This window comes from Musa acuminata, chromosome BXJ2-1 (assembly GCF_036884655.1).
Source record: "Musa acuminata AAA Group cultivar baxijiao chromosome BXJ2-1, Cavendish_Baxijiao_AAA, whole genome shotgun sequence".
Lineage (NCBI taxonomy): Eukaryota > Viridiplantae > Streptophyta > Magnoliopsida > Zingiberales > Musaceae > Musa > Musa acuminata.
The window spans coordinates 18858142-18876459 of NC_088338.1; positions in this window are offsets into that span (position 1 = coordinate 18858142).

Here is an 18318-nt window from a genome sequence, read left to right on the forward strand (position 1 = left end):
GGGCTTGGTTCACCATCATAGTTGTAGAACGAATCATTGATGAATCCTCGAACAATATACAAAGATTCAGTATGATTATTGTCTCATTTTTGTGCAAGCATTCTCTTCTCTTCTTTGCAAATCATTTCCTCTTCAGCTGTCCTCACTCTTGCCGTGACCAACAACACTACTGTCTCCTAATCCTTCTCTATTATCAGACATCAACCAAACAAATCTTCTGCCTATGGCTGCCGATACAAGACCTGTATCTACCAGTCAGCATACATATAACATTCCCAACCCAACGACACTACTGTCTCCTAATCCTTCTCTGTTATCAGACAGACATCAACCATACAAATCTTCTGCCTGTGGCTGCCGATACAAGATTTTATCTACCAGTCAGTATACACGCAACGTTCTCAATCCAGCAGAAAGTGGGAGGTACAATGTGACAATCCTATTAAGTTTCCTTACGACAATGGAAGGCCACAATCAGAACACATAAATTCAGTTTGTAATTAATCAACACATATGATATTAATAATACAACTCATTTCATAATCAATTCATGCATAAGATATTCATAACCATTCAATCGATTAATTACATAATTCAATATAGAGCTAATCCATTTTATTTATAACTATTCAATCGATTCAATCTATAGCTAATCCATCATGTTTCTGCTACACAACTCTAAAAAATTTAGAGATAATTGTAAACACTGTGATTCATATGCTAGTTAAAATTTATCATAAATAAACATTTTTTAAAAACATATGAATTCTTTACACATTTGATACCTTCTTTCGAAATATGCATAAATATCAAATACTTTTTTTATGCCCATACAATTTATGAAAATTTAAATCTTACATGCATTTTAAAATTATGACTTGCTAATAATATTTTTCAAAATAAGATATATTTCAATATATTTTCAAAATAAAAGCATAAATATTGCTAATGTCACATATCAAAGCATAAATATTATAGTGCAAAGACTACCATTCATATAAATATAGCTAATTCGTATGTTAGTACAAAAATCGTAGCAATATCAATGACTATGATCATGTTATATCCCATGACAAGATCTAGAATCATCTTTAACCCCATCGTTTAGCTAACACATATATCTGAAGCGAAGAATAAATTAGTTTTTGAATAAATATCAATGTCCAACCCACCCTCCCCCCATTGATAAGGTCCAAATCATAATCATACTTACTAGAAAATTGTCATGTCATTAAAAATAACATGCCATTTACTATTTACTGAACTAAGAGTTTAGACAAATCTTTTTGCATCGCTTCAAAGTCACATATTTTTTAATCCATTTCAAATATGATGCTGAATGGACATTTTTATATAAATTAAGTAACATAAATCAATATACTACTTATACATAATAAATAGCTATTCAAATCATATACTTTTTCAAATCATCAATATATAAATTATTTTATAATATTTTTAGATAATAAAATGACTCGCAATTGACGTAAATCATATATATTTATCAAATCTGAACACATAAAGTAATACTTTTAAAGATAGACTGAAAAGAATCATCGAATACTTATTTTGATCATATATCCTAGATATAACATATTTTCATCTTTCCTTTCCTAATTTTTCCCGATATTTTTTTTATTTCTTTCATAATATAAATATCCAATTAATTAACAACATCAAGATTCATCAATCTATAATTCAAAACTTAAATCTAATTAATAAAAATAGAAGAGAATTCAAATCCATGCCTCATAAATTTTTTTTTACTTGATCTAAATCCTCTATAATTTTCTCTTAATTTTTCTTCCTTTTTTTTTTTCCTTTACGGAGAGAATTAGAGGACTAGAATTGGACTTACTCCACAGCTCTCCGGCATCTACCATTAAATGTTGAAGGAAAATTAGTATATATGTAACTTCTTGAGTTTGGTAAAAGCAACTTCGAGACTAGCTAAGAGAACTGTGAGTCCCACATCTACTTCATCACTGCATGGTGTGCTTGAGAGCGTATCCAATTCTTTGCAATTAGGCTTTATAACTCACTCACAGCTTTATACATCCTTCTACATCAAGTAAAAGAAAATAATGTGACTTATGTTAGGGAATAAGATTCTAATCACCCATTCAGATTATTTCTCCAAGATTTCCATGACCGCTTGTTCTATATGCAATTTGTGAGGAGAACACAACCACTTGATTTGTTGCTGTTTTTATATTTTTATTTGCAATAGTTATGCTGACATATACAAGTTTTGGTAGTATAATTCTTGCACAATGTACACTATTTTATGTACTTAATAGAATCATATATGTTAATACATTATGCATGTAGATCATTTGCAACTATTATATGTAAGTATAATATTGAAAAATTTTAGTTTTGAAATCTAAAATCAAATATTAATATATTAAATTTTCAATACGTATCTTTCGATATTATTCAGAAGACTTTTATCTGATTGCAAGTGTATAATCATCGGATCCGAAAGCTACAACAATGCTAATATGCAAGAAGAACTAGACTTGTCTTATTCTTTATTCCTATCTTTCACGGGACTGCTATGAGTGATGAATTAGAGACAAAAAGAAAATAAGAGAAAATCTATGATCTCTCAATAACTGGTTCACTTGACTAAGGAGAGATGAGTGAATATCTGTAATATCTCAATAACATCATGTATCAACATATTTGTATTGTATATTGAGTCCTTATAAGCTCTTGTCTATTTATAGACGAGAGCAAAGGGTTCAAGATAAGTAATTAAATATTCTCTCTCATCAATGTTATCTCTTAAGAAATCTTACTGTAATTAGATTTCCTTTTTATTGGTTGATAATTATGATCAGAATATAATCATATTTATAATATATCTTATATAATTAGATAGAGTTATATAACTAAACATTCTTCAACTTGGTTCATTAATTGATCATATATAAAAAAATTAAAAATAAATAAATAAAATAAAATTTTATTAAAAAATAATTTTATTTAATTAGATTCTAAAACTTTGTAAAAATATTTTACACATGCACATAAATTTTATAAAATAAGCTAATAAATCTAATAAACATAATATCATATTAAATATATTAATGTGAGTCATAGCAACTATATGTCATCAATTTAATCTAAAATAACCCCTATAACTTATCTTATCAAGACAATTCTATTAGCATTTTCAAACATAATATGTATATGCATAAATGTGAATGAGATAGTAGAAACAAATAATTTTAATTACATAAGTAGGAATATCAATTATAATATCAATTCAAATATGTATTACTATATTTTTTTATGGGTTGCTCATAAACTTAATCATAAAAATATGTTCTTTCAAACACTTTGTAAGTTCTAAATGAATGGATCAACAATCAATATAATAGAACCTAAGTTCTTAATTGATATTAATTATTTCTAGAGTTTTTTTCTCTATCTATCAAGTACTTTATACCATAATGCATAGAGCTACATACAATAGTATATCTCATTTTTAGATAAGAAAACTATTGTGAAATATCACAAAGTATCTTTAGCGACTTAATAATTAAGTCTGACCATACTAAGTCCTGAGATAAAATTTCATAACCATAAAACTTGATTAGTGGCTTCAAAGTATGTCATAAAATCAGCTTTTATTATTACTAATGTAATAATATATTGCTTTATATTTTTATATAAATTGCCCCTCTAATTGATATAGATATAAATTATAAAGTGAACTTCATCGAGATAATTTATAAAATCAGACATAAAAAATAACATCATTTTAGGTTGGCCAAATTTTATATATGTGAGTATATAATCGTTTATCCCTTCTAAATATCATATTACTTTTTGTATAGTCTTTTAAAATTTTTATTCTTGGGTAATTATAATATCTATATAGTATTTTAACTATAAAATTGATATTTGATCTGACATAGGCTTGAATATATAGTAAACTTTCAACTACGCATACAAAAAGATATTTTTTGTTTATTTAATTTTTTAAGTTATTTTAATAATACTTGTTTTGATTAAATTTTTTATTTTTATCATTACTGAATAAAGTTGTATACTAAATCTCTCCAAGATTTGATCAATATATCTTTTTTGATACAGTCCTAACAATTCTTGATATCTATATCTAATTATTCCAATACTAATAATATAATATGCCTTATTCATATCAGCCATCTTAAATTCTTGGTGAGAAATTTCTTTATTCAGTACAATAAACCAAGATCACTATTTACAAATAAAATATTATATATATATATAAGACCAATATAATAAACTTACTCTAACTAATCTTCAGATATAAATACTAATTAATAATATTTTTCTTAAATATGAAAGAAGTAATAATATAAAAAACTTTATATACCATTGTCTAAAGGCTTATTTAAGGTCATACATAGATTTCCTAAATTTATATACCAAATTTTATATATTTTTATTTTCTTTATGAATCATTTAGATTAACCCATATAAATATATATTCCTATTCTAAAAACTTATTTTTCACATCCATATGTGCTACTAAGGGTATGATGATTCTTAATGAGTTTATTTAAAAAGTTATAAAAAAAATCTCATTATGATCGATATATTCTTTATAAGTAAAATATTTGACCATAAGTCTAGATATTATATCATTTGATATTATCTTTTGAGTTATATTTATGTAATAGACACTTTTATAATTATTAGATAATTTGATGAGTTATCAGACACCATTATAGCTAATTGATTTTAACTCTTATTTTATTACATCGTACTACTTTTGATAATCATTATTTTTTATAACTTGTAAAAATAATAAGCGATCCTTTTGATTCCTATATTATAATCTAATTCTCATAGATATACTATATAATAATCAGAAATAGCAGGTCTCCTTTCCTTTTCAATTATTATCAAAATTATTAATTGTGAATATTCTACAAGTTCATGATACTATATCAATATTATAATTGATTCCTATACTATAATCTAATTCTCATAGATATACTATATAAATATTATGTGGGAGTTTACTAATATTATTTTGTTGTTCATCTTTATTTTAATCGTTTAGTGATTTGAGAACAATAATCTCTCGAATATAAAATGATAAAGGAGCATAAACTTATATTTCCTCAATATCAAAATTAAATTTTAAGATTTTTTATTCCCACTGATTTGTTATTTTAAAAGAATCATGTGTTACCTGATTTAACTATTCCTAGATAACTAATAAAATATCTAGAAATAATCATTGAATCCAATTTTTTTCATATGAATTAAATATCACTATCTCTGCTGAACAATATTAAATATGTAAATATCTTAAGTTGGATTTCTTATCAATTTATAACTCAAAAAAATTGAAGTAACTGACTTACTAGGAATACTATTTAAGATATATATAATGAATCTTAGAGCTTCTCCTCACATTAATTTAGGTATAGAAGAATAACTTATCAAGCTCCCATAATAGTATAATTTTGTCTTTCAGCAATATTATTATATTATGACACATTAGGTAAAATATACTAAGTACAAATACTTTGCTTTTCTAGGAATATAACAAAAGAACCAAAATTATAATTAGGTTCATCATAACTATCATAAAATTTATCACTCTTATGATCTAATAATTTTTAACTTTTCTATCTAATTATGTTTAGATTTCATTTTTGTACACCTAAAGGTGTTAATATCTCAACGGGTAATCTATAAAGATGATAAAACATATCTCTCGACTAAAACGCGGAATATGAATGACCCTCAGATGTAAATAAATATAATTTTAAGGAGATCATCAAACTATATTTTATTCTAATATTTGATTATAAGATCATTGCAAACTCAAATTCATATTAATTCTGTAAATACCATTATATAGAGTTCAAAAGTAAACTTTTATTGAATTATAAATATACTAAGTTTATAATCATCAAAAGGGAAACAATATATTGATATTTTCATACAATGAACCTAAATTTCTAAAATTGTAGGAACATGACATGTATCTTCAATATCCATCAAATAAATCATCTCTAAGTGTAGGTAATAAGTACCAACTACTATCAATTTTGTTTTAAGACAATTCTTTATAACGATGAATATTTATTCTTTAATTTTTGTGATAAATTGAATCCCTATTATTAGTAACATATGTTGAAAAATCAAAATCAATCTATCAAATATTAGAAAAGGATTTATGTAATGTTTAATTTGAAACATATAAAGGTCAAATTTATATCTTTCCTTTTCAAATCAAATATTATAATTCTTCTTTACATGATCTTTTTTGCCATAGAAGTAGTACTATACTGTGAAGAATTTTTTTATAAATTTATATAGTATTTATAAACTTAGATAATTTATGCTTCAACTTTCTTTTATTGTTAGCTCCTTGAGTAGTACTCAAGATATTATGAGTTTTTCTTGCTTTAATCTTAATTATTTTTAAATATATATATTAGTCGGCTCATTTAAGTTTTACTTATTTTTATTTTTTATAATAAATTTTAAATGAACCAAACTAAAGAAACAAAACTAAGAATAAATTATATAAGAAAAAACTCAACTATATTCATGCTTTATGTTCTTTTAAATTACAGTTTTATCAATTATATTGAGGATATAATTTTGAATTCCTAAAAGACCATCATACTAAATTTCAGTCAGTTCTTTTATTAATATGTCAACCAATGACTTATAAACAAATTAAAATTAATATTTAAATATTCTAATGGATTAATTATATACTATAGTGAAGTCAAAATATAATTAATAATTATCATAAAACTAAGTCTCTTAAATATTTTTTGATCATTTATCTTAATTTTTATCCTATAGAATTTTTTATAGTTAAGTTTGTGATCCTTTCAACTAGTTTGATTAACATCTCACATCTAATATAAAATTACATATGCTCAATCTATTTATAATAATTTAATCCAAAAATAAAGATATTTATCAAAATATAATGAAGAAAGTATCATTGTAATAAAATAATATAATATTAATATTTTAAGTTTTTCAATAAATTTTAAACTATTGATATAATCTCTATTTCACTTTTAGATAAAATATTGACATATCTAGTATTCACATAAAATTATTTATGTAGGACCGATAGTGGAATAGTATTGCTATCTTAGGATATACAACCATAAATTATAAGAACATCCAAAACAATATCATCCTACCCCATCACATAATTATTCAAAGTATATTCTCCTTTAAAATTATTTAAATCTCCTAATTATGTGTGTCATTATGAATATTTTTTTTAATTATTTAATATAATTTTATAAATTATTCGTTTAGACCATTTTAGCTCAACCAATATAATAATATAAAATATAATTTAAGATCTTTTATAAATAATAAAATTTTTATTGTAATTCACATCTCATAAACTTATTATCTTAAGTGCAACTACTAGTCTGATAAACTTAAGAATATAAGTTATAAATAATATTCATCAAAAAATTTTAATCTAATTTATGTCAAAATAGTTTAATAATAATGATAATCGTAATAATTATTGAACATTACTAAGAAAAACTCATATGATAAATTTAATCATAAATATGCCTTTATATAAAAAAATAAATACTATTTTATAAATTCAAACATATGAATATGAATAACCAAACAAATATTCAAGAATAATAATTAGATTTTTATTTATCACATGAAAAATTTTATCAATATATCATATGAAAAAACTATCAACAACAATTATTATTATTATTATTAGTATTATATATATATATATATATATATATATATATATATATATATATATATATATATATATATATATATATCACATGAAACTCTTATATTAGTTAACCCTATTTAATTAGGCAAACCTAGAATTAGGCTACCCTAACTAGGCTCATAGGTTTGGGCCAATCATTTGCCCAATTAAACTTATCAAAATTAAAATTGATCAAAATAAAAAAAATCAAAATTTAAAATTCAATCAAAACTTGACTGATCAAATCTAAATCCAATCAAGCAATTAAAATATAGTCTTAATAAAAAAATGATTAAAATAAACTAAATTAATTAATTTTATAATTAAGAATAAAATTTAAAATTTTAATTTTGGGAAGGGTAAGACTATAATTTTTACATAGGATATATGAAAGGGATTTTTGATTGTTGAAGGGCATAAAAGAAAAAATAACTTTTGGGGGTACAGATTGGAATTTTTTTCATTTTGAGGGGTAAAAATGTTTTTTTTCCAAAAGGAAACTTATTTCTCATTTCTAATGAGAAGTAAGATCTTTAATAGGATCATAAGAAGGATTTTTGAAAGTGAATGAGTTTCAGAGTATATTAAAAGCGGAGGCTAAAATAGAATATGGATCATTGGCGGGATTAGGATCAGGATGAGAGGTAGTTCGACTTTCATCCATGTTTGTTGATATAAGTTCAAGTCATATTTTCCTTTGTGTAAGACTTAGTGCCTTCGGAGAGTTGGTGTTGGTTCCAAGTTAAGGTGTAGTTGCAAATATTGATTATATAGAATCTCTTATAATAACGGAGAAGTAGGGCTCAATGGAATGGATTGTTTGACAGAATTTAAGAATTTCATTTGAATGATCAACTACTTAAACGCATTGTTAAGTATGTTTTACATGTGTAGGATTAGCTATGATAGCTTAAAGATATAAAACAAGTTTACCGGAGTCAAGTTTGATTGGTGTTTGAGAGTCCACCGAAAGTCCGAAGAATCATCGAAAGTGCTGTTGAATGTTGGGAAAATCTTTGGGGGGCGACATCACATGTGCAGTGGAAGAATAAGAAAACAAAATCCCCGATTCCCAAAGAGATGTTCGTCGTCGTGCGAAAATTGGTGCGCAAAATCCGAGAAACTGAAAAACTGCATATATAATATATTGTGTTACCTAGGGAGATCGTATATCCCTGTTTCCTTGTAGATCCTTAGGAGAGGGTGAAGGAGGTCAATCGTCCTCCTCTCTAGCGGTGATCCACACAGCAGGGCTATGACGACGCTCCTCAAAACTCCAGGCCTGTTCTGAGGTGGAGAGGGGAAGGAGAATAGGAGAGGTAAGCAAAGGCTCTAGCCTATGAGGCTCTGAATCCCTCCTATTTATAGAGGTCCCTTGTCAAACCCTAATGGATCCTCGCCTAGTGGGTATTGGATCTGCATCTAATAACCCAAGCATTTTAAATTAGTGGGTCTCCATCCAATAATCTCTCATGGGCTCTTATTAGATCTCGTCCATGGGATCCAATAATTCAGGGGCTTATTGGATATCTAATAAGACAAGGGCTCCATCGGATATCTCATATCCGAACCTCTACTCATCGCAATGCTTACCATATATGTATGACCCTCTAGGCCCAATATCGAGCTGGCCGTGAGTCATACCTGTCAGAACTCCTTCTAACTCAGTGAATTATTATCTCTGTAATAATTCACTTGACTTATCGATTACGGACGTACTAGGCCACTACGCCGTAGTCCCCAAATGATACAGGGGAATCCAATCTATTGGACCTGTCTGTCCTCAGTTAACGTGTACCTATAGTCCCTCATCCATCTAATATCCTAGAGACCATATATCGAGCATGGTGCTGTCAGACCTATACAGTTTCTACTCGAGTCTCGCTCTAATCGGATTCTCCCGGAGAACTTTTTCTCTCTCAACCCAAATGACCGTGGCTAGGGATTTGTTTGAGCAAAAACACATGGGATATTCCTCTCATGACGCTAAGAGTGGATGATCCTCTATCGACACTCAATAGCTCTCGTAAGCTCGACTACCACTCCCAATGACCATTTGTACTAGATCTGGGACAACCAAACCTATAAGTCTAGTATCAAAGAGTAGAGCACTCATACAGAACATCCTTGGTGTCTCAAGTCTAAGGACCAGATATACCACTAGGACTACGGAATCGTTGTCTGACAATAAGGCATCATCAACCATCCATCATTCCGTAAGCGGATCAATCAGTGAACTCATTCTCCAATGAGCACTTGTACTGTATCCCTAGTGTTCCTACACGAGCAGCTATGAGACCTGCTGCATCCATCATATGGACGGGTATACAGCACACCAGTCTGTCCGGTTATCACAATGTCCCTCTCGAGTAACCTATGACCGGGATTATTTAGGATATGTGTTTAAAGGTGAATCGATCTCATTTTCGTGATCTCATCACGATCCGATTCCCATTACACAAATCCAAGGACATCACAATATATATATGCATATATGCAATAGTTATAAAGTGATATATGCCAAAATATAATAAGCCAAAAAGATTCTGTATCAAGTCACACGTGCCATCACTCACGTGATTGGCTTACTGGGCACCTATGACTAGCAATCTCCCACTTGACCTAAAGCCAATCACCTATGTGTCTGATCCCCATCAGACCCCTGTGACGCTCAAAGATAATCTGAGACAACGGCTTTGTCAATGGATCTACAATGTTATCTTCGGATAGAATTCTTTCCACTACTACATCTCCTCGGGTTACGATCTCTCTGATAAGGTGGAACCTCCTCAGAACATGGTTAGATTTCTAATGAGACTTAGGTTCCTTCGCTTGAGCAATCGCCCCGTTGTTGTCGTAATATAAGGAGATCGGCTCCTCGCTACCCGGCACGACTCCCAAATCTGTGATGAACTTCTTCAACCAGACTCCCTCTTTTGCTGCATTTGATGCAGCAATGTACTCCGCCTTTGTGGTCAAGTTAGCAGTAGTATCTTGCTTGGAACTCTTCCAACACACTGCTCCTCCATTCAAGGTGTACACGTACCCCGAATTCGACTTGCTATCATCGACATCAGACTGAAAACTTGAGTCTATGTAGCCTTCAACCTTAAGGCTACTACCTCCATATACTAGTAAAAGATCCTTAGTCCTTCTCAAGTACTTAAGGATACACTTTACTGCTTTCCAGTGCTCCAAGCCTAGATCCGCCTGATACCTGCTCGTGACACTCAGAGTATGCGCTATATCAGGCCTAGTACATAGCATGACATATATGATAGACCCTATTGCTGAGGCATAAGGTATCATATCTATGTTCACCCTTTCTTCTAGAGTCTTTGGGGACATACTCGTAGAAAGCGATATCCCATGTCTCATCGGTATGAGATCTCTCTTGGAATTTTCCATGCCAAACCTTTTGATAATGGTTTCTATGTACTTGGACTGGGACAAGCCAAGCATCTTCTTGAATCTATCTCTATAGATTCTAATTCCCAAGATATAGGATGCTTCCTCTAAGTCCTTCATGGAGAAGTGTCTAGATAACCAAGCCTTTACTGTGGATAACATTCCTACGTCATTCCCAATGATCAGGATGTCATCCACATATAACACCAAAAAGGTGATAGCACTCCCACTTATCTTCCTGTACACACAAGGCTCATCTTCGTTCTTAATGAAGTCATAAAATCTGATTGCCTCATCAAATCTTATGTTCCAACTTCGGGAAGCTTGCTTTAGTCCATAAATGGATCTAAACAACCTACACACCTTATCTGGGCAGTTCTTGGACACGAATCCCTCAGGTTCATCATATAAACCTCCTCAGCGAGGTTCCCATTGAGGAATGCAGTTTTCACATCCATCTGCCAGATCTCATAATCATAGTGTGCTGCAATAGCCAATAGAATTTTGATGGATTTTAGCATTGCTATGGGTGAGAAGGTTTCGTCGTAGTCAACACCTTACCTTTGACGATACCCCTTAGCCACTAGCTTTGCTTTATAGGTCTCTACCTTTCCATCTACTCTGATCTTTTTCTTAAAGATCTACTTGCAACCGATGGGTATAATACCTTTGGGCGCATCAACTAGGTTCCAAACCTTATTGGAGTACATAGAATCCATCTCAGAATTCATGACTTCTTGCCACTTCTCGAAGTCTATACTCATAATAGCCTCCTCGTAGGTCTGAGGATCAATATCCTCAACATCCTCTCCTCTAATATGTCCCACAGACCTACGTAAAGTTAAAACTTGTGTATTAGGTACCTGAACAAACTTAGGTTGTAAAGTGGTGCTTGAGCTTGGTTCTCCAACCTCGCTCAACTTTCTCATTCTCCCACTATCTCCGCCAATAATGTGTTCTTTCTCAAGGAATACTGCTCTCTTAGCTACAAAGGCCTTTTGGTCCTCGAGATGATAGAAATAATACCCACAAGTTTCCTTGGGGTATCCCACAAATTTGCATCGCTCTATCCTTGATTCTAACTTATCGGGGTTGTGTCTTTTAACGTAGGCAGGGCAGCCCCAAATCTTAATAACCTTAAGATCATGCTTCTTCCCTCTCCATATCTCATATGGTGTAGACACTAGTGACTTAGTTGGAACTATGTTCAGAAGGTAAGCTGCAGTTTCTAGGGCATATCCCCAGAATGAGATGGGTAGGTCAGCGAAACTCATCATGGATCGTACCATGTCTAATAGCGTACGATTTCTTCTTTCAAAGACACCATTGAGCTGAGGTGTATAAGGAGGTGTCCATTGGGATAATATCCCATGGTCCTTGAGGAACTGAGTAAACTATGTACTTAAGTACTCACCTCCATGATCTGATCGAAGAGTTTTGATACTCTTTCCAGTATGGTTCTCCACCTCATTCTTATACTCTCTGAATTTCTCAAAGGCCTCGGACTTGTACTTCATTAAGTACATATATCCATACCTTATGAAATCGTCAATAAAGGTAATGAAGTAGGAGTAACCACCAATGGCATGAGTTGACATGGGTCCACATACATCACTATGTATGAGTTCCAACAGCTTAGTGGCTCTCTCTCCAGTTCCACTAAATGGAGAGTTGGTCAGTTTTCCACGAAGGCAAGGCTCGCAAGTTGCATATGACACATAGTCGAATGGATCTAGATATCCATCATTTAGCAATCTTTGAATCATTCTTTCATGGATGTGACCTAGCCTACAATGCCACAGGTATGCATTGTTCATCTCATCTCGTTTCCTCTTGGACACATTTACATTCATGATATGTACTTGAAGCTTCATCAAGCTTTTGTTTAGCCCTTTCTGCAAGGTACTCTTTGCAGTTCCTCTTCCAATGCCCATCTTTACCACAATGGAAGCACTGGCCTTTGTCCTCTGCTGGGTCTTTCTTAGCAACCTTTGCTTTACCTGGTCTGCCCTTGCCCTTTCCCTTCTTAAGGGACCTTTCTGTTTTCCTTTTCTTTTTGGTCTCACCAATGTAGAGAACTAGCTTCTCTTTCTTAATAGTACTCTTTACCTCTCTCAAAATATTGAGGAGCTCTGGGAGAGTCACCTCAAGCTTGTTCATATTAAAATTCATTATGAACTGTGAAAAGGAATCTGGTAGAGACTGAAGCACAATGTCCACACAAAAGTTATCCTCTAGGACCATTCCTAGACCTGTGAGTTTCTCTATCCACTCAATCATCTTAAGGACATGGTTCTGAACCGGTGTCCCCTCAGTCATCCTAGCGCGGAAGAGGCTCTTGGATATCTCATATCGTTGAGTCCTTCCCTATTCCTCAAACAATTTACGGAAATGTAGGAGAATGGATCTGGCATCCATCTTTTCATATTGTCTCTGTAACTTAGGAGTCATAGAGCCCAACATATAGCATTGAGCAAGAGTGAAGTCATTAATGTACTTCACGTAGCGAGCGATCTCATCCTCGCTTCCCCCTTCTTCGGGCGCAGGCATCACTGTATCAAGGACGTACACGATTTTCTCCGCCGTGAGAACAATTCTCAAGTTACGGAGCCAATCCATATAATTTGGACTAGTGAGGCGGTTGACATCACGTATGCCACGTAAGGGATTTAAAAGCGACATTTTCTGAAAATAAAGATGCAGTAGAAATGAATAACATACAGATTTTGCAAAAAATAAACTATCAAGATATGGACTTCTATCTTAATATGCTCCCACTATTTTACTAACGAGTTATGCGACACCCTAAGCATGTGAAACGGAAGTCTCCGGCAGACTTCTATTGGGGATCAGGATCCAATCAGCGTCTTAGTGTAATCTCGAGGGACTCGACCAATCACACTAAGCCTAAAAGGTAGGCAACTCTTGCCGATCACAACTCCTTGTGATTCCCATCCTGTTCGGCCTCCGAATCACCATGGTCTTGAGGGACTCGACCAACTATGATGCTCGGTTAAGTGAACACCTTCGTTACAAGATGAGTCTGATTTGATAATATACCCTCGAGGGACTCGACCAAGCATACCATGTCCTCAGGTCACTGGTGACATTTCTATGTCGTAAGCAAGATAGCGAATCGCGATATAGGTGAGTCTCGAGGGAGTCGACCAACTCAACCTACACCGGGAATCGGTTCCTACTTATAACGATGGAAGGCCACGTGGGTCAATCTAATTGCCTCACATTTACCGACTTAATATTATCGAGAGAGATGCTTCTATGATTTGGTCTCCTAATATGACATGTCACACATATACATATTTAATATATATCTACATCGCATGCAAATATATATACATATATAGTATGTGTATAAGCAATCACATCAGATGATCATGGACCACAACCTAATGTGATTAGGCCCGAGCCAGTAGGCCTAATCACTCACATCAAGATCTATGTGTGCAACGGTGCATCTCCATACCCTGTGATCGTCCATCTCGTCCTTGTCGGTTCCGTCGACATCTCGATGCATCTTCGTGCATCGCGATTGTCCGTCTCGTGGGTCCCGCTATCGTATCCACGCTCCCGCTGCGTCTCCTCATGTGATTACAACTTAATCATAGGCACGCAGGCCCGACAATAAACAAGAAATATAATGGAGGCTTGTAGACCACAATAATAATAATCACAAGTACACACATCACACGGTCCATGATCATCCGTCCACACATCATACATCACATGTATAAATAATCATTATCATGTAGGACTACTAAATAATAATAAAATTAATAATCAACTAAACTTTTTAATTAATTAGTATTTTATGAAATTAGGGTCATATAGGGAATTTCTTAATTCGTAGGCGTATTTTCATAATTTAGACAAAAGACAGAAATTAGAATTTCTCAAATTCCGAGGGGCAAAACTATCTTTTGCCCAGAAAACCCTAATGCCCACATCCTCCCCTACTGTTGCTGTTGGGAAATCTTGGGGGTGACATCACATGCACAGCGGAAGAATAAGAAAACAAAATCCCCGATTCCCAAAGAGATGTTCGTCGTCGTGCGAAGATTGGTGCGCAAAATCCGCGAAACTTAAAACTGCATATAGAGTAGATTGTGTTACCTAGGGAGATCGTATATCCCTATTTCCTTGCAGATCCTTAGGAGAGAGTGAAGGAAGTCAAGCGTCCTCCTCTCTAGCGGTGATCCACATAGCAGGGCTGCGACGACGCTCCTCAAAACTCCAAGCCTGCTCTGAGGTAGAGAGGGGGAGGAGAATAGGAGATGCAAGCAAAGGCTCTAGCCTATGAGGCTCTGAATCCCTCCTATTTATAGAGGTCCCCTGTCAAACCCTAATGGGTCCTTCCCTAGTGGGTATTGGGTCTGCATCCAATAAGACAAGGGCTCCGTCGGATATCTCATATCCGAACCTCTACTCATCACAATGCCTACCATATGTGTGTGAACCTCTAGGCCCAATATCGAGCTAGTTGTGAGTCATACCTGTTAGATCTCCTTCTAACTCAGTGAATTATTATCTCTGTAATAATTCACTTGACTCATCGACTACGGACGTACTGTTAGGATCAAGAGCACTAAGAGGGGGGGGTGAATTAGTGCAGCGGAAAACCTTATGCGATTAAAACGAAACTGCGTTTGAACGATAAAAACTATTTTTGTGTGAAAGCCGATTCTAAGCAAGATGATGTTAAAGTCAATCTATGAAGGCGGTTTGCAGCTATGATGAAAACCAGAATATAGGCGCAAACTGAAATACGACGTTCGTACGAAGAAACTAATTTACGTCTAAATGCTGATTCGTAAATCACTTGATTAGGCAAGATGCAGTTTAAGCAAGAGTATAAAGGCAGTTTGCAGTTATGGTAGAGCTCAAAACATAAACGCAATCTGAAATATAATGATCGTACGAAAAAACAGATTTACGTCTAAACGCTGATTCGGAAAGTGAAAGGCTTGAAACCCGATCGTATATGCGCAGAAAGCAGTAAGCTTCAGAGGAGGTTTGTAGTAAAGATAATATGCTCAAAGTAAATGCAAACCGAGATTTAGAGTGGTTCGGTCAATCTTGACCTACTCCACTTTTGGCTTCCTCCACCGACAAGGTCACCGACGTCAACTAGAGGCCTTCCTTCAATAGGCGAAGGCCAACCACCCTTTTACAATTTTACTCCTTTTGACGGGCTTAGGAGACAACCCTTACAGAAATTTTCTCTCCTCTCTTTACAACTCAGAACTTGGAAGAACAGAGGGAGAAGAACTTTTGGCCTTTACAACAATTTTGAGCTCTAAGAATCACAGAAAAGGATCAAGATTTCGGTGTTAGTTCATACCCTTTCAGTGTTGAATGGGTGGGGTATTTATAGGCCCCAACCCAGTTCAAATTTGGAGCTCAAAACTGTCAATTCCCGGAATTTCAGGATCAGGCGGTTGCACTTCCTAATTGGAGCGGTTGCACCGCCTGGCAGAGCTCGAAGATTGAGCTCAGGCGGTGCCACCTCCTGTCAGGGAAGGTTGCACCGCCTAGTCTCGCTCAGAGACTGAGCCCCAGGCGGTGCCACCACCTGGCTGGAGCGGTTGCACCTCCCAGTCTCGCTCGGAGACTGAGGCCAGGCGGTGCAACCTCCTTCCTTGGGCGGTTCAACCGCCTGGAAGAAATCAGGGTCCGAATGGGTTGATCCATTCGGCCCAATTCGGGTTTTTCAAGGGCCCAATTGCCCCAAGATTAAGTTAATGGGATCACCTCCCATTTCCAACTTAATCAAAGTGCTAACTACGATTTTTCCTAAGACATTTACTACAACTTGCTCCGGTGCGTCAATCGTTTCTTCCGGCGAGCTTCCGGCGAACTTCCGTCGATCATCCGATGAACCCTTGGTGATGCTCCTGCGGACTTCCGGCAAACTCCTGGACTTGCAACGATTCACTTGGCGAGTTCCGACGAGCTTCTTTGGCAAGCTTATGGACTTCTCGGATTTGTTCTCGCAAAACCTCCGACGACTGTCCGAACCTCCGTCGAACTCTCGAACTCCCAACGTGATCATTGTCTTGACTCCGGCGTAACTCCTACTGCATGTCTTCCTTCCATCGTAGTTAATCCTGCACACTTAAAATAAAACTTCGATCGAGACAATTAATCCTAAGCAATTAATCAAGTTGTCCGGCATGTCATTGGTCCCTCGACGCTTCGTCCGATTCTTCGGCGCATCGTTCTCTCCTGTAGCCTATTGCCCAATCGGCTAGTTGACTCCACAACTCCGATATCCTTGGCACAATACCCGCTTTTCTTGGCCCGATGCCCGAGTCCACGGCCCGAAGCTTTCTGTCGATACATCGATCGATCCACCGGCCCGACGTCCAATCTTCTGACATGTTCCTTCGGTACAACATGATTTTCCTGCTTTAATTGTCTCATCCTGATCGAAGCATCCTGCGTCACTCAAAACGTAGATTAAATCATAAACATATATCAAGTAGTTTCATCATCAAAATACGAGATTCAACAATCTCCCCCTTTTTGATGATGACAACTACTTGATGACGGAGTTAACCTTAACTCCCGGAGTTTAAACAAACTCCCCCTATCAATATGCCATATTGATAAAAACTCTTGGATTCAAAAGTCCAAGCAACATGTCATCATAAACTTATGCATAAACTTATGCATAACATGTCATGTCATCAACATACTTCTCCCCCTTTGTCATTAACAAAAAGGAGAAGTACCACAATCAAGTGTTTGTGATATTAGTTCAACTCATTGCATGAAAAACATAATATCAAGTTTTATCATCATGCAAGTTTGCTATTATCAAATATCAACATGTAAAATTGCGATGTAAGCTTTCGATATCATAACGCAAACATTTCAAGTGTTTATTAATTATAGCATTTCATCACATGGTAAGATATCAACGCGTAAAATTACGATACAAGTTCTTGATATCTTAACACATGATGCAAACATGGCATAATGCAAGTTTGGCAATCATAACATCAATTCATATATCTCTTGATGATGCAAGCATTGCAAATATGGCAATCATATCAATTCATATATCTCTTGATGATGCAAGCATAGCATTAGTGTTCATAGCATCAATTCATATATTTCTCCCCCTTTGTCATCAATAAAAC